This window comes from Stigmatopora argus, chromosome 5, assembly GCF_051989625.1.
Source record: "Stigmatopora argus isolate UIUO_Sarg chromosome 5, RoL_Sarg_1.0, whole genome shotgun sequence".
NCBI lineage: Eukaryota > Metazoa > Chordata > Actinopteri > Syngnathiformes > Syngnathidae > Stigmatopora > Stigmatopora argus.
Genome location: NC_135391.1, coordinates 3,022,501 through 3,045,223, shown reverse-complemented (window position 1 = coordinate 3,045,223; position 22,723 = coordinate 3,022,501). Strand labels below are relative to the sequence as shown.

The 22,723-nt window shown below is 37.2% G+C and overlaps 1 protein-coding gene across 1 annotated transcript in view; it reads right to left on the bottom strand.

Moving 5' to 3' along the window:
- The window catches only part of pbx3b (pre-B-cell leukemia homeobox 3b), a 97,524-nt gene that overhangs the window by 73,563 nt on the left and 1,238 nt on the right, over positions 1-22,723 (bottom strand). The window lies entirely within an intron of this gene.

The window sequence follows — 22,723 nt, the reverse complement described above, 5'->3', positions numbered from 1 at the left end:
ATGAACTAATAGATATATTTAAAAAATCTGAATAATGCAAATAACATGCGTTCTTTTCCCGCCTGGAATTAACAATGGTGATTATTCTGATGCTAATAACTCGCCTCCCCAAAAGGAGTGAATTCATTCATTTACGTTTTTACTTTAGGCCACTTCAAAAGGCCTTTTTAGCCATAAAACATCAAGCTTTAGTAAATAGTCATTCGCTTGTCTGCCTCTGAATCAATAAAACTGATATAAAATCCAAATCTTCACATCTCTCTATTAAGTTTGAATGTCTTTTCTCCATAAAAATCCTGCTTTCTTTCACATATTCAAAACCTCCTTCTTAAATTTGATCAACACTGAATTAGCATGAATGCGTGCATTGAATTGAATTGTTATTATACAAGATTTAACTTGTCAAATTCCTGTTGAAAATCTAACGTAAGAAAACGTATAATGAAAAGTCCACATTTTTTTTTTAGAATTTAGTAAGCCTTTAAATTTGACTCTCTCCATAAAAATCCTGTTTCTTTCACATATTCAAAACCTCCTTAAATTTGATGAACACTGAATTAGCATGAATGTGTGCATTGAATTGAATGGAATGCTTTTATGTCATTATACAAGATTTAACTTCCTGTTCAAAATCTAACATAAGAAAAGGTATAATGAAAAGGTCCACTAAAAAAAAAGATTTTTAGAAGTTAGTAAGTCTTTAAATTAGTTTTTTTCCATATAATCCTGCTTTCACAACCTCAAAACACCCTTCCTAGATATGTTAAAAACTGAAACAGTACGAATGCATCCAACTTTATGCCCAACCTGTCAAATTCCTGTTCAAAGTCTGACGTAAGCAAACGCATACAGAAAAAAAGAAAAAGAAGGGTCTTTAGCAGTTAGTATGGTTCATTTGTTTGACCTTGAAGTAGAAGAGCAAGCCACTCTTGAGTTTAGCGAAAGGGAGTCCCAAGACTGCTGCATTTATCATTGAAATACTGAGCTGTCAAGTCACACCACATACCTGTCACAAAGGGCTCAAAGGTACGGAGGCAGCTTCTCTCCTCTGTTGCAGTGCATGATTCTTCATTGCATGGCATCGCGGGCCCCGCTCACTATTGTTTTCAGCCCCGTGTCAACATAATTCATTTCTCTATGTGACAGCGCATGACTCCCAGAGTCTGGCACGACTAGTTCAAATGTTCACGTCAAGCCCGAGACCGCGGCTTTCACCGTTCCCTGCTATTTCTTCTCGTACCCAAAATTGACACCGTCGAACACGGCAAAAAAAAAAGAGCCGCTACGACGCGATTTTTAAATGAGCCGCCGAGGAGGCCCGGGAACGAGCAGGCGGGAACGAGGAGACGATACTTCGTCATCGGGCTTCTCGCCGTGACATCTGAAAAGACCCACAGGTGCTGTACAAAGTGACTGTGTTGTCATATTTCATTTAGGCATCCTTCAGCAAAGCTGTAATTGCCTAATTAGCTTGTTAATTAGAAGATTAGCATTTGCTGATGGAGTGGCTTGCTCTGTTGTGAGGAGAGTAATGCGGCGAGAAGTTGAGGGTGCAGAATTTCACACTATTTTACGTCAGCGCAAAAGAGGTCACGGAATATTTGGTGGGGATATTTGGACAGTTAGAAGATGCTCAACTTTAATTTAGAAGAAGCTTGACTAGACTGGAAAATGTTGAAAATGGCAACCTGAGACATTTGCAACAACAACAAAAAAAATGTAGCCTATATCGGACTTGTCTTCTCTCAATATAAACCAATATGTTAAATATATTTAATTTCTTAGGTGAAATAATGTGACATATTTCTGAAAGCTCTAATTCAACTTACCCACAGAAAAGTGTATTTTTTTCATTAGGAAGAAAATGACAATCTCTCAAGACACATTTTCTTTAACTTCGGGTTTCTAACTACTGTTTTAAAAAGAGTGCCTTAAGTTCTTCTAAATCTTTGAATTCTTGTTGCTATTTTCTATTTGTCTAGGTCACAGGTGTCAAAGTGGCGGCCCGGGGGCCAAATCTGGCCCACCGCATCATTTTGTGTGGCCCGGGAAAGTAAATCATGAGTGCCGACTTTCTGTTTTAGGATCAAATTAAAATGAAGAGTATAGATGTTTATTAAATTTCCTGATTTTCCCCCTTTTAAATCAATAATTGTCATTTTTTAATCCATTTTTTTCTGTGTTTTTAGTTCAAAAATCATTTTGTAAAATCTAAAAATATATTTAAAAAAAGGCTAAAATAAACATTGTTTTGGATCTATAAAAACTGAATATTCAGGGATTTTAATCCGGTTCTTTTAATCCATTTATTTAAAAAAAAAATGAAATATTAAATCTAATATGGTCCGGCCCACGTGAAATCAAATTGACGTTAAAGCAGCCCGCGAACCAAACCGAGTCTGACACCTGAACAAAAAGCTTTAAGATTCTTAAGAATTACAATGAATTTCTATGTCGAAAAGAACAATCAAATCCTTTTCCGACGGTTGTTTAGAAATTTACGCTTCTCGTAGAGTGACTTTCAAAACAACGGAATCCAAATCAAACACCCGTGTAACACCTAAAAAGGTCGATTTACGTCGCCGGTGAGTTAAGACCGGATTTACAATGATTCAACTCTTCCAAAAGGACTTTCCAAGCGACTAATGAAGAAAAAAAATCCTACGAAGAGGTCGCGGTGTATGGTGTCTAAATCACGGCGGCCAAGCTGCCCTGTGTTCAGCTTGAGTATTGACATTATGCCAGCTATGACACCATAACTCAGCCCACTGCGATGGTCATTTGATAAATGGTATCATAAATTGTTGACAAAACAATTTGTGATGTATTATGTTTCCGATGGGTTGTACTGCTTATCAAATCAAGTAATCTGGCAGGGCTTTCCATTCATCAGCGTGAGGTCAGCACGCGCTCAGGATAGTGATGACTTTGTCGCTTTGCGCTACCCTTTTTTAACCACAGCATTAAAAGAAAAGGGGATGATACAATGCTTGTATATTCACAGAATGAAAATATTACACCACTTTTATGTGCCTAACGTATGGCTAAAAACAAGGAATTGACAAAAGAACACCTGCTTGTTATTTGGTAATCAGCCCTATTTAAACCCCGTGTGCTTGTGAGTCATTTTCGGATCGTCTGCTTTGTTTACGTCATGCCAAGTTAGTGCACCATGTTCCATGTTCCTCGTTTCCCTATGTCTTCTGTCAGGTTTTTTTAAAATTTGATTTCCAAGTCCTTGTTATTTTCTGAAGATTTCTGCCTTAATTAATTAAAGTTTTGTTAGAGCAACCAACGTCCTAGTCACCATAATTGCTACCCTGCATTTGGATCCAACTACGACGCCACGCTTACATAACAAAAGCACTGTTTCTGAAAGTTCAATGCCATTGGTGAATGATTATTATCCAAGAAAATCATGTAAAATGTTGAGTTTTGACCAAATGAAATAAGAATATAACTGAATATTTCTTTTACCAATAATTTGCAGTGAAATACAATAAATTTGAGGAATAATGGCGGTCTAATAGGGTTTCCAGTGACGGTATATATTTTTTTCGAGTCAGTTATTGTATTTCTATGAAGCCAGCATACATTGACATTTATATTTAAATAGCTAAAGTCATCATGAACAATGTTTCTGTATGCGCACATCATCTATGACTAATTGTAAATCTTAAGTTAAATATGTGCTCACAATCAGACGCGGTCAGATGTAAAAACTCATCAAGTAACGGGCTGATTTTTTTATTTTTAATTCCCTGGCCATGTTTCACCCAAGGCTATTTTGTTTTAAATTATGGCATATTCAAACTTTTCAGAAACCATGTTTTTTTTGTTGAAGGTAAGCATTTAAAAATAAATATATATACATATTCTATTTTGAATTGATGAAGTCGTGAGCCAGTATTAATTTTCAAACAACTTGTGTCGGGTTACCAAAAAAATAAAATCAATGTTGAATCTAAGACTCCAAAACTTCATTAATTTGGCAGCGGTGACAAGTGTTGTTTTTAACGTGACTGCACTCGCCACTAGCTGTCTTTTCCACTTCCTCGACAAAAAAAAGAAGCCTGAAAAACTAAAAAGAAAGTCTAGAGAAGATCACATGTGTCTTGGCAGTCATACTTGTACATGCGGGCATTTTAATCAATGCAAAAAAAAAAAGAAATTTCTTTATTTTTAGCTTCAATGGAGTCGCGGGATAACACTTAATTGTCAGCTTCCTTCAAACAGCTTCAGGTGAATATGTCCCGTTCATATTAAACATACAGTCCAATATTTATGAGGCCTGCCGCCATACACGTCTGCAGCCAATTTTCAGCCGAGATATTTGATCTTAAAAGCCATTGCTCAACAGCGGCACCGTGCTCTTGATCAAGAAACAATTGTTGTATCTTTTTCATCATGACGGGAGTCGCCTGTCCATCCTTTGCCTGACAGTGGGCGACCTCTCGGGCTTCAAAGATACATTGAAGTTCTGCAAATAAACTGTCAAGCGTCGAGCCCAGTCAACGTACCCGCCGCGTCTGTCCGCGCCGTCTAAACTCCCGTTTAGTCGTCTATTGTCGACGCTGCCGAATATATTTGTATAGCCTTTAAAGCGGTGGTGTCAAACGTACGGTCTGCGGCCCGCGGGGGTGTCCTGCCTGACTTTGTAGCTCATTCATACTGTAAGTACATTTTTAAATGCGTTCATTTTTGCAACAGGAGTGCTTTAAAATGAGAATTGTGGGTTCTGTAAGTCCACTCAATTTCTTATCTGTACCGTATTTTGCTGTTTAATATACCCCCCATTTAGTATATTAAATGGCGCACAAACGGGAAGGTACAATCCACTACGCACTATTTATGCCGTGACGGGGTGCATCAACATTTTGCAGACTAAAACTACTTACTGCTCAGGTTAAAACTACTTACTGCTGAATAAAGTCTGACTTGGAATTTTAATGAACTTAAGTATCTATAATTATGCCCCCATGAACACCATACAAATCTTGCCAGAAAAGCCGAGTTGCCGTTTAATATACCCAGGTATATTAAATGGCAGGGGTATATTTAATGGCGCACAAAAGGGAGGCTCAAAAATGCAAAAATAATTTATTATACCTGGGTATATTAAATGGCAAAATACGGTAACAACAACACTGCAACTCCAACACTAACTAACACTGTAACTGTTACTCTAACACTAACAACAACACTCTAACACTAACTAACACTGTAACTGTTACTCTAACACTAACAACAACACTAATACTACAACTACCGTATTTCGCCGTTTAATATACCCGGGTATATTAAACGGCAGGGGTATATTAAACGGCGCACAAACGGGATGCTCAAAAAAGCAAAAATCATTTAATATACCCGGGTATATTAAACGGCAAAATACGGTAGTCATTTTTGTTCTTTCGCCCCCTGCTGTCAAAACAATGCCGTCAATGGCAGCCAATGAGTTAATAGAGAACCATAAACTGCCCCAAACTAGCCTGGAAATGCACCAAAATTAGCAGAAAGCGACCAACACTCAGGAAGCAGACCCAAAATTCCATCGAAAGCAATAGGAAATGATCCAAAATTCACAGGAAGTGACTTATTACCCTAAAATGACAAGGAAGTGACGCAAAATTGACTGCTATTGACTACCATTGAAGTCCCATTCACTTAAACTTGCTACAGATGCTAATCTACCCCCTTAATCCAAATGCAAAGTACATCTAGTTTCATCAATGGCAGCCATTACGATACCTTTTTATCAGCAAAAATAAACCGGTCCCGCCCACATGAAATCCAGTTGGCATGAAAGCGACCCGCGAACCGAACTAATTTTGACAACCCTGCTTTAAAGTATTCCAACAGCACCAAATCCAGGTTATAATGCAATTGCATATTCCTCACTACTCTCATTTTCGAGCATTTTACCGAGACAAAAGGATTGGATGACCTGCTGCTTTGGTGACATTTAGTGGCCACCATCTCCCTGACGAGGCTACGGAATTTATGAAACGGGTCATTTACTTGCACATGAGTCTTACTTAAGACTCCCGTTAAAGCCACATGACCTTAAAAGATAGGGAAACGAATCACTGATAAATGCTAATGCGCTGCACATTCATTCTGTCTTTAGATGCGACATATTTCACAGACGGAAAAATTAAAATGAAGCATTGTGACGATTCGTTATTTTCCGTGTCTGCGGCGCAATTCTGCTCTTTAGCAATTAGGGACGTTAATTTGCCGAATGATGATATCATGGGAGGCATCATTTTTGCGTGGGGTGATTTGTGAAAAGTGGAAATTGCAGATTTGACAGCCGTGCTAGGACGAAAAATTATTTTTTTAAAAGAAAAAAAAAACAGCAATGGATATGTATAATGAAAAAAAGGTCTGTTCAATTATTTGATTTGTTTTGTAAAGAGTAATATTTTTTCCCAATACTTTTTTTGACACTTTTTTCCACAAAATGTATTTAGTTAAGAAATCATTCAAGGTTAATGCTCCTCTAAAGCTTTTACCTCTGGCCTACTGTGCAGATCACAGTAATTATGCTTTCCACATGTGAATTAAACCAGTTTAAAACAAAAAGGTCAACTTTCATCCTCCGACCCCGTGACCTCATGTGGAATAATAGCTCAAAAGTGCTTCATTACAGAAGATTATGGTGTACACTTAGATTTGCTCAAACTTGATCTTTATGCTTCAAAGTAAGTTTTTAAATCGCAAAACATTCATTTGTGCGAACATTAAAAGTTATATGAAAGTATCATAGCAGTAGAAGTGGCTTTAAAATGGCAGTAAACTATATTCTGTACAGAAATCCACCCAGAAAAGTGACCGAAAAGACATAATAATAAAATTACTCTTCCTTTCTGATCTGCTTTGGCCCCGCCCATTAAAAAAAAATCTCCAAATAGAAGGCAAAGACTCACCCAGAATGAGCAGTAGATTTTTTTTTATTTATTTTGCTTGCACGATAGCCACAGTTGAGCTAATCTCTAGTTAGAAATGATCACCAATTCTGGTTGTGATGTCACAACCAGAATTGCTGGGTGTTCCCTAATGCATTAATCATGAAAATAAATGGCACAAAACAGAAAATCTGACTGCAAATTTCATTTTCTACAGGTTAAATTACAATATTTAAGTCATTCCAATTTTTTGACATGGTCGCCATTTCATAGGACTTTTAACTAACAATGTCAAACAAAAAGTATGCTTTTACAACAGTGGTTTTTCAGTAAAAGTTCACATTTCTACATATGCCATTTCTTCCTCATGACTCCATTCTTCACAGCAAAACAGATTCAACTATTATTATAATATACCTATTTTTGTGTGTCTTATTACATATTGTTAGGAGTATGATGATTAATCTTTTTTTTCTCAATGATGAAAAATGACATAAAAAAGCTTGTTACCGACTGTAAAAGAGCAATTCAAATAAAGACTGAATGAAAAAGAAAGAAATGCTATCGCTATTAACCATGCTAACCATGTGCTCATTGCTATTCCGCCAAGATGGCGATCACTATAATTAAAAGAATTGAAAATGTACTCGGGTGACAACGACATATGACGAGATAACACCAAAAGTCTGGCGGATCAGGAACCATTTTTCCCCCCGTCTCTCATTGTACGGCAACATATCTTTCATTAAGGTTTAGGCATTAGATTAAAGCAGAACCAGTATCCAATAGTAATTAACTTGAGTATATCGCGAGGCCATTTTTCACATTAAAGTAACCTTTTAATAGCTGAGCCTTTAACTCCACTGCAGGTAATGACTTTAAAGAGTGCTTATTAAAAGGGAAATGGTAATGAGCTTTAATAAAGCAGAACAACTTTGAAATAAAGAGAGCTTTTCAATGGAAAAGGATGGAGGGATCGGCCCGTGATTCCATTAACGAGACTAATGATTCTTTATCAGTCCTCTTATGTGTACATGGAGCTAACATTAACAGTGATTGAGGATGGGTCACAATGAAAAGATGGGCCTTTTCATTGCCCTTTAAAAGATCAGATAAGAGGAAAAAGAACTTTCGCTGCTTAAATCATGGAGAATTGATAACATGAGTCATATGACCTCCGACTCAGAAAAAAAGGAACGCGGCTCTCCTTCGCCGCACGAGCCGTAACAATGCCGTACATCGGTAATTATGAAATGAATGGGCCTCTTTATGTCGGAAAATGGGAAGAGAAGTAGTCTATTAAAGATCATAAGTGTCCAAATGTGACACAATAGGTTTAACTCTACGATAGTTTTCAATGGAGGCTTCATAGGTCATGGTATTGAAAAAGGACGGTCTTATTGCATGGAGGATGTAAAAGTATGCAAGAGATTTATTTTTTATTTTTTTAAATGTGGATTCAAATCTTTACAAGCAATAAAGTTAGTCGGTTTGTGTAAATCTAAACCATTCAGATTGTTGTATAAAATGAAAATGATGGGACTGTAAAAGTGTGCATAGGACTTGGGCAATAATGGTAATGATTGAAGCATATATATGTTAACACAATAATATAAGTCATTAAAAATAAACAAATAAAGTCCTGCTAAATAAAGATTTTTTTTTAAATGCTGTATTTTGACAGGAATTGGGCATTCGGACCTTGTGGGTAATCATCACTATGCACATGGAACACAAAATTGTCAACATAACTCTGTATTTTTTAGGTGAAATGCAATTGATTTTAATTGGGTATGGTTTCCCCAAGAATTGACATTGTATCGTATCATCATATGTTAATTAGGACACTTTTTATTCTTATCCTTCGATTTTGCAATTGAACAACTAATCTGCATATAAATGTTAATACAATAATACATGTCATTAAAAAATAAAGTCCTGCTAAATCCTTCCTCCCATCAGCTGTCAGGCTCTTTAACAAAACAAATGGCTGAGTGTTAAGACCTACCGTATGCATGCATGTACATCTATGTGTATGTATGTATATATGTGCTTATATTTATGTATGTTTATATACGTGTATGTACACGTATGTGTATATGTATGTATATATATATATATATATTTCAGCAACACGCTTATTTATTTATATATGTATTCATGTATTTATTTATTAACTTACTTATTACCTATCTATTTATGTCTAAAATGCCTATCCTATTTCTGCATTCTCACCCTCTTGCTACTGTGACAACGAAATATACCAAATTCAGGATGATTAAAGTTATCCAAACCAAACCAAACGATTAAAAAAAATGCTGTATTTTGACGGGAATAATAGAGATAAATCACTATGCGCATGGAGCACAAAATTATTAAAAACATCCACATGACTTTGTATTATTTTACATGAAATGCAATTGATTTTAATTGTGTATTGTTTCCCCAAGAATCGACATTGCACCGTATGTCATCATATGTTAATTACGACACTTTTATTCTTATCCTTCGATTTTGCAATTGACCAACTAATCTGCATAAAGAGGCAAAACATAGCCCTATCTGCCCTTGATGTAGATTCACCGCCATCCAAAACAAAAAAAAAGTGAGAGAAGATTAAGAATTGTCGCTTTAGAGAATAAATCTAATGAATTCAATCTGTGGCAAGCAGCTGGAAAAGGACCCCAGCTGACAGCAGCACCTGGGTGTGCGGCGCCGGCTGCCTGGGGCGGCGCTGACTGTCTCAGCGAGCCCCCCTCCCCAAACACCAGCGGCCCCCGGGGCCCCCACTGGAGCTCCGGCTTGTCCCCCCCCCCCAACCACTCCCCAACCCCCGTCTCATTGTTTGCAGGCGGCGACTATCCGACTAATTAAAGGGATGATTTGTGAAACGCTATCCTATTATTAATCGCTTTGACGCACATAAAAAAAACATCCTCCAAAAATAATGTTAAGGGACGTCACGATCATGGATTTATTTACCTTTCACCTGAAAATATTTCTAGGTACATCCATCGTTCGGCAATAAACAGGGTCTCGGGAACATCTCGCTGTCGGCGACAACGTTCTCGCTGTGTTCGTACAACAGTCGGCAAACGCGGAACGTTTGCTAAATGGACGACTTGGCACATTCGGATTCATTGCTCTTCTTCTTCTATGTTCTCCCTCATCTCAACGTCTTTTAATTACGGGTGAAAAATGAGTTCATTTGGAAGATAAATAGCGCGTGTCTGTTTGGGCTTGGCAGGCCTAAAGATGGGTATTTTTCAAGGCATTATCATGTAAAGAAAACAGCATTTACATTTCTTGCAATGTTATTCAGATAACATTGAGGCTAGTTTGCAAAGCTTTCAAGTGGAGAGCAAATGTTTCTAAAGTATTTTAATGTTTAGGATAAAACTGTCTTTTTTGTTTTTGTAATGGACGACATCGTAGATTGGGCGAATCAGCTGCTAAAATTTAATCGACGAACGGTCATTAATAGGCATTGAAATTTCTCCATATTCTTTTTATTTTTAGGAAATATTTTGTTTATTGTCTTTAATAAAAATGGAAAAAAATATTTTATTTTTTTACTAAGAAATAGTAAATATTAAATATTTCCTTTTTTTATCTGGTAATATGTTTTCTTCATTTGAGCAAGTGAAGACAGTAAATATTTTTTTAAAAATAGATTAAATTTTTATTTACATAAAAAAATAGTTTTTTATCTTGTAATATGTTTTCTTCATTTGAGCAAGAATAGACATTAAACATGTTTTTAAAAATTGATTTAATTTTTATTTACATTAAAAAAGTGAAAAACAAAATATTTTTTGATTTATTATAAGATAATTAAAATTCTTTCAATCAATTAAACAACCAATTATCATTATTTTTGGTTTAAAAAGGGGGAAACAGTCAATATTCCCTATACATCTATAATTATTAGAATTGTATTGTAAAACATAAAATCGACACATTAGCAGTGCTATGCTAAATTGTAGTTTAGTTTAAAAAAAATATTTCTGGGAAAAAAAAATCAGTTTGACGCCTTGCTAATGAAATAATTATGACTGAAACACATGTTTTGTCTTTAATCTTTTGCACTTTCTTTCAAAAAAAGGACTTCAAGTAAGAATAAGATTCACATGCCAAAGACTCACACGGCTGCCATTTTATCTTCATGATAAAATACACATTAGAGTGTTTTCCTATCATTAATAAATACTATATATTATTCAGATGCGGCGGTTAGTGGTGGGTGTAAACTCAGGTGTAATTTGGTCGGAGTCTGTCGAGATTAATTTTGTCAGCCACGTGATGAATGCAATCCTGGGGGACGCTCCGATGCATCAGTGTCATTCCCGATGAGATTTTTCACGGGACTTGAGACTTTCCAAGATTAAGTGCAGTATTAGTCAATGTTTTGGGGATAAGGCTTCACACTAATTTAGTGAAGAGCAACAACCTGCGGAGGAAGCTCCATTAGCAATGACAATGAACTACAGCTCCAGTGGGAAAATCTGATTAACACTGCATGCTGAAATTCTGAAGTCATTCCACCGCATGGCCGATAATTCCACATTTGCACCAATCGAGACTCCTAGAGTGCTTTTGTTGCAGCCAAAAGATCTTTTTAGCCGAGTATTGTCATATTTCAGCGATCCCCGGGGGGTGACGTGCTAGGTGGATTTGACAACGGATTTATATACAGTGGTACCTCGTGATACAACATGCTCGTGGTACGATGAAAATTTCGATTGAATAATTTGCTCGCGATACGATTAAAGTTTCGAGATGCGACCAAGCCAGGTGGCCATGACATGAGAGGCTGTTTATCATTGTAGCGCACTGTCTTTTTTGCCGCATCTCTTTCGTGTATAACTACTATATCTACGAGAACTGAAGGATTTATTCAGAAGAGTTTCGCCCAGGAAACGCACAACGCGCATGCACAGGCAAAAAGAGGGCTTTCTGGGTAATGAAGTACTATACTCATGCACACAACACCCATAGGCAATGGCACCCTTTCTCAGAATAAAACTTCATTACCCACAATCAATACGTGGGTAAGCTCAGCTATTGCATTTCCAGTTATTCTTTCTAAGGAAAGGAGCTCTTGCGATCGTTCGTTAAAGACTATTGCTCATTGGCAAGTGGTCGTGCGTTATCCTATTGTGGGGACATTTGTGTGCATCATTTTCGGAATATTTTGAAGGCAATACAACAGCGAACGTGAGGGTGGAGGCGTGGCAAACCGCTAACCCGGAAAACGAAGGTCACAAAAGATTAAGACAAAACTAGAATTCAGTTTTGTGTAAAGTTACATTAAATGTATGTTTGAGTGTGTCTGTATATATTTATCCAAGTTAACTTAAATTTGTTTGTTCATTTACGAGTGCCGTGGATAAAGTCTTGCAGTCGATCATTCAAATATCAGCCTTGATACCTGCGTAATGTGTATCTCATGCTTTTATTGCACCCTGAGGCTCAGGGGGTGGCTTATACGAGAGAAATTAGAAAAATTCAATGATTTTAAGGCCATTTTTAGGGTACGGCTTATACGTGGATGCGGCTAATACGCGAGAAAATACAGTATTTGGGGATTTGGAAAGATGCGTCATTATTTCTCCAACAGCATTATCTACCAAATTGCAAAGCAAAACCGGTGATGATCCATCTAGGAGTTATTATTTGAATAGCTTTTGATTTTGCTACTATTTTGAAGAGAGAGAACTCTTTCCATTGATATCAGATGTTGCGAATATACGACACTGACACGCTGCTGTCAGCATTGATTTCCATTTCTCGCAGAAATATGGTGTTGAATTCCTCTCCAGGCGGAGAAGTTTCTTTGCACACGACTGCCAGATCTGATTGCCTTTTTGCAAAGCGGCCTGTATTGGACTCCATCAACATGTTTTTTTTCTACTTCTGCAAGCCCTGGCGGAGCCGTCATCTCAATAAGAATATTTCCTCCTCGCTTGGCAGTTTTCACAATCCTTGTTTTGCAGCAGACTTGCGGTTTTAGCGAGTGGGGGGGCCATTGTTTGCAGAATGGCGGTAGCAACTTCACCGCGTGGGAGATGTCAGGTTGCGTCGCTATTAGCCGTGGGATTTTGTACTAAAAGGATGTCTATTTCCTCTAAAATAACAGAGCAATTTCGAACGGCTCTTTTGACTTTTATTGAATTTTTGATCGGTCTGAATCCACGTGTCAACAGAAAATGACGGTCATGTTTCGCGGAAAGTTCAGAATGGAAGAAAACAGTTCTTGTGGAAAGGTTTGACGGGATTAAAACTTTTACCGTTTCTTTTTTAAAAAGAGTTTTGATTGTGTTTTTGCGCTTTCTCAAACTGAAAATGATCACTAGAATGCTGGGGTCAATGGAGTGCATCATAATTCATTATTTGTTAAATAATAAAGATGTCTCCGATTCGATCATGTGATCGGAAATTTTAAAAAAGATTTTAAAAATGTATTTTTTAGTATTAACTCATTGGCCGCCATTGATGATAATAGAAAAATGAAACAATGCCTTTGCAATCGAATAGATTTGATATCTCTGGCTGTCAATAGCAATTAATACATACAAAAACAAAAAAAATTGAGGGTGTATTGCAAAAAATACAGAGTAATATACTCTGTATATATATTTACACTAGTGAAACAAACTGCAAAACAAAGATGGGATAAAAGTCTAAAAAAAAATCCCAATCAAGATCCCTCAATTTATCACATTTGACTATTTTTCTTCACAAAAAAATATTTATAAGAGCCAAATATTTAGACAAAATTCGCTGCACAACTGGTTTTCTCTCACAACCCCCTAATACAGCTTTAATATTTAATAACTGTTCAAATTGGGGGGAAAAAGACAATTGCATGTAATTGGTAATCAGCCCTTGCATGTCTATTTAAACCCTGTGTGCTTGTGAGTCATTTTCGGATCGTCTGCTTTGTTTACTTCATCCCAAGTTAGCGCACCATATTCCATGCATAAGTAATTGCTATATCCATTTTTGATGTATCGACATATCCACAAAATCAGGCAAATCACATAAAAAAATATGATATCTGGACCCCCCCAGAATTCTATGCAAAAATAAATCTTATTACTCGATCAAACATTAGCGTCATTTCATATATCGGGGCATTAGATAGTTCACAAAATGGAGGCTTTAACAAAGAATACACAATGTTTCATGCCTGTATAGCAAATATATTATATTATTATGCATCATCATTTCATTGTTGCGAGAAGAGAGATGAGCGTGTGATGTCGTGGTGGGGGGATAGCAGGGTTTGATGCTTGCAGCTTCACACAGCGCGCTAATACATTCCGAGCTATGGGGGTCTGCCATTGTCTGCGCTGGCTATAATTAAGCCGTGCATTAGAGAGAAGGCTGGAATAAAACATGAGTATACAAATGCGGCCCGAAGCCGATGTTCTACTGATTATTACCGTGCAGATAAAGCATTCCTCACAAGCGCCCGTGTGCGCCGGAGCCGCGGAAAACATCTGGACCTTTTAATTGAAAAATGGCTCGGCGTTTCGGCGTGCTGATTCCTACTAAGTGAAGTCAACAATTAAGACGAGAAAACAATCGCGGGGGGAATTGCCTCGCCTTATTATTTGTTGTTCTAGCCCAAAAGAGAAAAGGGATTTATTCATTATTTACAGGTCACGGAGCAGAGGCCAAACATGGTGACGTCGTCTTCAAAAACGACGTTGCCTTGCATGAAATCAATCATAACGTGGATATTGTGTTCGAAGTAATTACTTTGTGTGCTGCTTGTGGTTATGGCAGGAGTAGGCACGGGTTATTGGTTTCTAAGTCATGTAGCATTTAATTATAATCAATGTTAAATGTGAAATTGTGAATTAAAGATGTTGCAAATAAAAATTCACTCCGCTAACTGTTTGGCAGCTTTAAACGCTTGACTTTTTTGGTTATTAGAAAACAATCTGGTATTAGATTATTGCTAAGGTTTGAAGAATTAGCATTCATAATATTGCCTTTGGGAGGTTGTAGCAGTTATTATAGAAAAAAAATAGTTATTTTCATTAAAATGTAATTTTTTTAAGATAAGAAAATTACAATGAACTGTTCTCTATTCATTTCAACATTTTTTGAGCAAATGCACAAATAGTATGGCAATGTTTAGAATGCCTCTAAAGCTGAAAAATGCAACAGAATGTAGGTCGAACTCAAGATTCTTGTGCGAGCCATTGCTTATTTTTTTCCCATTTGCTGCAGAACAATAAAAAAAAATGGCAGTTGAATACCAAATCTTACACCTATTTATTCGCATCATTTTTTGTGTTTTTTCACTTCATAAATTATATGAAACAACTCCTAACACACATTTTACATTACCTTGTCACTGAATACTTCTAGTACATTTCCTGAAACTAAGCCACATCCAAAAAGTCATGGGTTCCATGTTGGCACTCACAGCCGACTAAAATATGCGCAGGATCTCATCCATTATGCAAAGTTTATCAAAATTAGCAATGCACACCCACACATTCCCTTTTGACTTGATTGTGTTGTGTTGTCTTTTGCAGAAAGATTCGCGGCTGCACTAAAACATGCAAATATTCATATATTTAAAGTTGTTTTCAAATACAGAAAATGCAAATTGATTATTTCTTGGAATGAAAGAAGAGAATTCCGCTATGTTAAAGATAACAATCAATATACAGTTTTCTCCCCCCAAAAAAGTATTATGTTATGTACGTGATGGTTGTAATTTGCATGGTGCCAAACCACACTTGATGATATTGCTTATTTGCTCAAAAATATAAGGCTAGTAAGCTAGAAAATAATGACATAATTTGGAATGTTTTCCAAATATTTTTGTGTACATATTACAATGTACAGTAATTCCAAAATAATGTTTTTGATTGCCAATTCCAGAAATCTACTCAGTGTATTTTTTTAGTCGCACATTATGTACGTTATAGTTGTAATTTGCAGTGGTCTAAAGCCAGTGGCGGGCCGTCAGGGCCTTCAAGGGCTTCTCTGCTGGCCTAAGAAATATCTGAATCATATATTATATTTTGTCCATCAATACTTATTAAATAATTCCAAATAGTCTGTTAGCTACCTTTCATTGTTTTTCCCCCTGGTTGCACTGTTTCTAGATGTGTGTTTTCATATTGAAGCATTTAACCAATCACATTTCAGCCATTATTGGTTGCCAGGGTCAGAAATCTGCCTCAAGGCCTTCACAATCAGTTCTGCGGGCTCTGCCGCTTTAAACAAGCGTAGATAAGACTGTTGCTTTAACCAATCAGATTTCAAGTTGGCAACACCACAATGCCTTCTCGCAGGCGTAGGGATACGTCATCGCTTTCACGAACTATGATTGGCTAGTGATAGAGTAGGCGGGCCAAAGCCAGAGTAAGCCAGCTAGAGCTCGCAAACAAACCACAATGGCCGACGGAGGAAAACAAATGGATTTGGTTGCAGATTTGCTGGTAAAGCCATTTTCAAGACGGACTTTTCAAGAAAAAAAAGCTGGACATCATTAAGAAAGGTCGGACACCTCCAAAGCAAGCAAGTTTCAGTCAGCATTAGCTTTGATGGCAATAGAAAAGGAGGAAGAAAGGAGGATGGATATTGTGTACCGTTAAAGGATTTTTGGTGAGTAAAATATGGCTATATTCCTAAATAATATTTCAACTGTATGAGGTTATTATTGATGATTTCTTGTGTCGCAGCTGTAGCTGCAACAGAGGTTTTATAGCCATAAAATAGTTTTTGAGGGTTGGATTGATTCGCTGAAGGCGCTGCTAGAAAATGCACGGACCGCCACTGTCTAAACTATACTTTGATTACCGTAATACCCCCAAAAATATGCCTAACTTAGAAAACGGTGTCAGAATTTGAATTATTTTCTCATCAGTCGTATTAATCAGTTTTTCCGAATGCATTTCCATCTCAAAGCAATGCAATTCTCAATCGATCCCCCCCAAAAAAGTGTCGATAACCCACGCATTTCGCCATACCATAACGAGCAAAGTTATTTCGTGCCTCGGAGAACATTCCTTCATCCTTCCCATCTGAAGACTGGAGATGAGTGCGTCTGGGCCAGCGGCCGTTCATCTGCCAATATGGCAGCCACCTGAGTGATGGGCATGTGGCGATGTCACTAATGATCAGACCATAATGACTCGCTGACAGGGGAGGAGAGCAATAGATTGTCACTGGGGGTTGTGTTAAAGAGGGGCCCTAATGATCTGCCAGCAAACACTGGCACAGCACCTCCTTTATCACTCCATCTTCTTGCTCTATCCCTCATCAGGTTCCTCTTCATTGGAGGGAGCCACTGTCTAGCGTTTCAATGCCATCTCACAAGACATGTAAACATCTGTCACCTCCGTATCTATATTTCATGCTATTACCTCTTAGGCCTCGACTCGAGTGCTGTAAGCCTCGGGGTACTCGATTTCCGCCAGCAGGAGCTTTCAGTGCGGGAAGGATCGGGTCATAATTACGCCGCCGCATTCTGGTGTTTTAGCAAGGGGTTGTCCTATATAGCCGCTCGCCACATCCCAAGCGACTGCGCTTCTGCGCCACTCAGCGAAATGAAGAATACCTTATGACCTCAATTTTTTTTCATCGGATGCTCTGTTACTTTTGTTTCAACTGGAGTTTCTAACTTGGCATGGGAATCCATTTGACAGGTACAAATTCAGCCCAAGTTATTGAATCCACCAAGCGTTGAAATACATCCTTTTTTTAACAAAAAAGAGCCATCTTAAAAAAAAAAGTGGACTTTCTCTTAATTCAGTGCAGTCCATAAGTTAAATTACCGTATTTTCTACACATTAAGGTGCACCAGATTTAAAGGCACACCTTCAATGAATGTGCAATCTTAAAATTAGCTACCAATATAATGCAAAGTAATAGTAGTGATGGTAGTAGTAGTAGTAGTAGTAGGGGATTGTGTCATACATTCGCTAGATCAAGGGTGTCAGACTCGGGTTGGTCCGTGGGCCGCTTTAATGTCAACTTGATTTATTTTATTTTTTTATAAATGGATTAAAAGAACTGGATTAAAATCCCTGAATATTCAGTTTTTATAGATCTAAAACAATTTTTATTTTAGCTTTTTTATATATATTTTTAGATTTTCCAAAATGATTTTTGAACTAAAAATACGGAAAAAAATGGATTAAAAAATTACAATTATTGATTTAAAGGGGGGAAATCTGGAAATTTAATATACATCTATATTCTTCATTTTAATTTGATCCTAAAACAGAAAGTCGGCATTCATGATTTACTTTCTCGGGCCGCAGAAAATGATGCGGCGGGCCAGATTTGGCCCCCGGGCCGCCACTTTGGCACATGTCCACTAGATGGAGCTGTAGTAGTAGTAGGGGATTGTGTCATACATCCACTAGATGGCGCTATAGTAGTAGTGGTTAGTGTTTTTTTATGTATCGACTAGATGAAGCTGTGATAAAGGGAATTACATACAATCATAAACCAACAAAGATCCATATATATTATAAGGCGCACTTACATTCGAAGTATTTTGGTGTCGCCTTATAGTTCGGAAAACCGTATATGTAATTTGCCATATAATATATAATAATTTTGCATCTTATACTCTCTGGAAACACACTACATGCCAAAGTATTTCAACATCTAAATTTTCACACCACCGTTACTTCACTAAAAGCTGAAGTCCGCAGATCCCAAACAACTTTCGTTTCACGTCGTGTCAAAAAGCAATGTAACAATTTTAATCTCCTAATATTATGAGTTTTTCCTCCTAATTCTTATCCTCACTAACCTATCCCAGCCAACCTTTGGCAGTGGGTGGGCAACAGGAGACAAGCCCATTCATCTGCGTTCATATTTTACCCAAAATTTTCACTGTCATTAGAAGTATAAAAAAATAAAATAAAGACAAAGCTGCTAAAAAGTACTCTTTTCATTTGAGTGATAGTAAATGGGCAGCTGGTAACCTTTCTATACGATCCATTAACTGATAATGGAGGCACGGGGCTCTACTTTAAGCTTTCTCATTAAATTCGTTCTTTTCCATCCAAATTTGCTCCTACATAGTGTTAAAACTAATTTAGTTTCTGATGAATTTACCCTATTCTTTACTTTGGAGAAGTTTGGGAAGTCTTCAAGTCTCATAAACTGTAGATTAAGACAAATGATTGATATTAGTTTGGACTGAACTTTGTGTGTGATGTCATCAAATAGCACAAATAGAGCATAATAAAATTATGCAATTTTCATGAGGAAAACTTCTGTGGAGTTAGTAATGGTACACGATAGGAATTTTGTGAATTTTTGTTCATGGTCTACCAAATTGCTACTTTTTGTGACATTTATATTTTCTGTCTAATGATCAAAACTGAGTTTTGCATGGTTGAGGGCGTATTTTTGAAAAAACTGAATCATTTACTGCAAAAAAAATAAAATACTGAACATCCCCGACAAGTTTGACACCCTTGTCTTAGATGATATGGAAAAGAGCAAAAGGGCAAATTTGTGTCGGCGATCTACCCCCCAACTCCGCCTCTATTTCACGTCATGAATCATGTTTGGCAGCACAGAATAAGCTACTTCTGGAGACTTTGCTACTGGCACTATAGCCATTGTAATTCATCAACTCCGAGGAAATACAAAAACCCGAAAAAAAAATGTTTCCACCAGCTACGCATGCAACGTCTAAACCGGGGGGGGTCGATTAGGGTCAAACTCATTTTTGTTGCGGGTCACGTCATATTCACCATTTCATTTTGAAGCCCTACCAAGTAGGCTCCCAAAATTAATATATGTACTGCTTTTTTGCCTTTTTTAACTATGCAAATGAGAAAGAAAAGAGTGAAAAATGGAATTTCTCTCTGAAGACAAGTGAATGTTGACCACCTGTATAATCATTTCCGTTTATTGCTGGAATGGCCTTTTGGAGAATGTAATTGAGCTATTTGCTCCTCATTTATTCAGCGGGATAATGAGGCATCATAGAAGGACAAAAACAATTGCTGCCAGATGAAAGTATTATTCAGAGGTTTTAAATCTATTTGTACAAGTCAAAAGGCCAAGATAGGGTTTAAGAAAAATCAAACAAAACAACTTTTAGAAGTTAAAGTCCCACTATCATTGGTTGGACAGACTAATGATTAGATCTTTTCAAAGAATATTAAAATATAGATCACAGGTATCAAAGTGGCGGCCCGGGGGCCAAATCTGGCCCGCCGCATCATTTTGTGCGGCCGAGAAAGTAAATCATGAGTGCCGACTTTCTGTTTTAGGATCAAATTCAAATGAAGATTATAGATGTACATTACATTTCCTGATTTTCCCCTTTTTTAAATCCATCATTGCAATATTTTCAATCTAATTTTATTTCTTTTGTGTTTTTAGTTCATAGCACATTTTGTAAGATCTAAAAATAAATATATAGATATTTTCCGTTTTCCACTTTAATATTGGCCATAATTAATTTCCATGTGAAATGAAAAACATGAATAAAAGCTCAAATAAACATTGCTTTAGATCTATAAAAACTGACTATTTAGGGCTTTTGATCCAGTTCTTTTAATCCAATTTAAAAAAAATCTAAATATTAGATCTAAAATGGCCCGGCCCACATGAAATGGAGTTGATGTTAATGCGGCCCGCGAACCAACCCGAGTTCGACACCCCTGATATAGATGATCAAGATAGCTTAACTATTGAAATTTTGCAATAAAAATAACATTTGGACACGGTTTGCCTCTGCATAGTTGAAAGCAATGATGGAAGGGGGAATGCAGCAGAGGGCTTATGACTTAACAAAAAACAGTAGTCGAGAATTGCAGTTGATTTTTCAGTGAAAATCAACTAGTAAAAGAACGAAGAGAAAGAGTACAGAAGAGGAATTATTACGAGAACAAAGTCAGATGCATTATATAATGAAACAAAGTATTTTTTCCTACTTTCTAAAGCATGCGAACTACGTATGAAGATGCCTGATCATCAGATTTCAGCTTCCATAATTATAACCCCCAGAATTGAGTGAGGTGTAACTCACTTCAAAAAGTATCGGCTTTGCAAAACCTGCACTTTCAGGAGCTTTGAGAATTTAATTGGCGAAATTTGCAAATCAGCCAGTCAGCCATATAACTCATTGTCACGTTTAATCAATATACTTTGTAAATCAACTCATTTAACTTATAAATGAACTCATATAGATCAGGCCACCAATTAAACAATTAGCGTGCATTTATCCGTGCATTAATTCCGCCATTAATCATGCCAAAAGAGTTGAAATTTTCAGCCCGCGGATTTGGGAGGCCGGAGCATTGCATCATACCTCGAGAGTGCGGCGGCATGTGACACGCCACGATTTACGGTTATAAAAATCGATGCAATTAGGGAAGAGGTTGCGAGCTGGCCTGGGGTCCACCGTGCCCCCCAGAAAATGGCTACAGCTAATAGAGGGGGATTCACTACCATAATCAATGAGCAGAAGGATTACTGTACATCTGTCAACTACCGTAAAAATATTGCTATACTAAATGCTATACTTGCTAAATTTGATTCGCTAACTTTTTTTCATTGATTTTCTAAGTGTAGAGTAAAAAACAGAGGTGGGTAGTAATGGGCAAGGGTGTCAGACTCGGGTTGGTTCGCGGGCCGCATTAACGTTAACTTGATTTCATGTGGGCCGGACCATTTTAGATATAATCTTTAGATATATTTTTTTATAAATGGATTAAAAGAACTGGATTAAAAGCCCTGAATATTCCGTTTTTTATAGAAGTATAAGAATGTTTATTCTAGGTTTTTTTTTTCTTAGTAAGGGGAAATCTCTTGCCAGGGAAGCCATTTTTTTCTTTAATTATGTTCCATATTAAAGTGGAAAACAGAATTTTTTTTTATATATTTTTAGATTTTACAAACTGATTTTTAACAAAAAAAATTACAATTATTGATTTAAAAGGGGGAAAATAAGGAAATATAATAATTATTTAATTTGATCCTAAAACAAAGTCGGCACTCATGATTTACTTTCCCGGGCCACACAAAATGATGCGGCGGGCCAGATTTGGCCCCCCGGGCCGCCACTTTAACACCTGTGGGTTAACGCATTTATTTTGATACGTTCATTCATTTTCCGAACCGCTTATACTCACAGGGGGTGCTGGAGCCAACACCCTGAATCGGTGGACAACTATTCACACTTACACTCATAATTAGGAACAATTTAGAGTGGTCAACTAAGCGAGCATGCATGTTTTTGGGATGTAGATGAAAACCGGGGTAACCAGAGAAAACCCACGCAAGCACGTAGGAAACATACAAACTCCCATGGGAAGCTCGGAACCCACTGGGAATTAAACCCTCGATCTTCGAACTGTGAGGCAGATGCGCTAACCACTAGTCCACCATGCTGCCTCTTTATTCTACCCATTACTTTATTATGCCAATCTATGGCCTAATATGGTCAAGAAAATTATTTTTTTACCAAATATGTTTGACGTTGCACTTGAATTAAATTTTTCGGGGGTCTTTCTAAAAAGTATGTTTTTCAGTATAGCTTTTTTGGGCTACACTATCCAGCTCAGCTTATTTCGACTGTAAATCCTGATTTTTATTGCAGTTTTTGTTTACTTTTATTTACTTTAACACGGTATGGGATGCAGTAAAATGTCTTTTTTTCAGGCCCACATGAATGATTAGTCTGTGCCAGTAGCCAAGCTGCATTTGGTCCTTGCGCAAAGCTCTTGCCTGGCTTACAAATATGAACACCTGTTTCCTACTTTACCTTAGCTCATTCACACTGGAGAAAATGCACAGCTAAC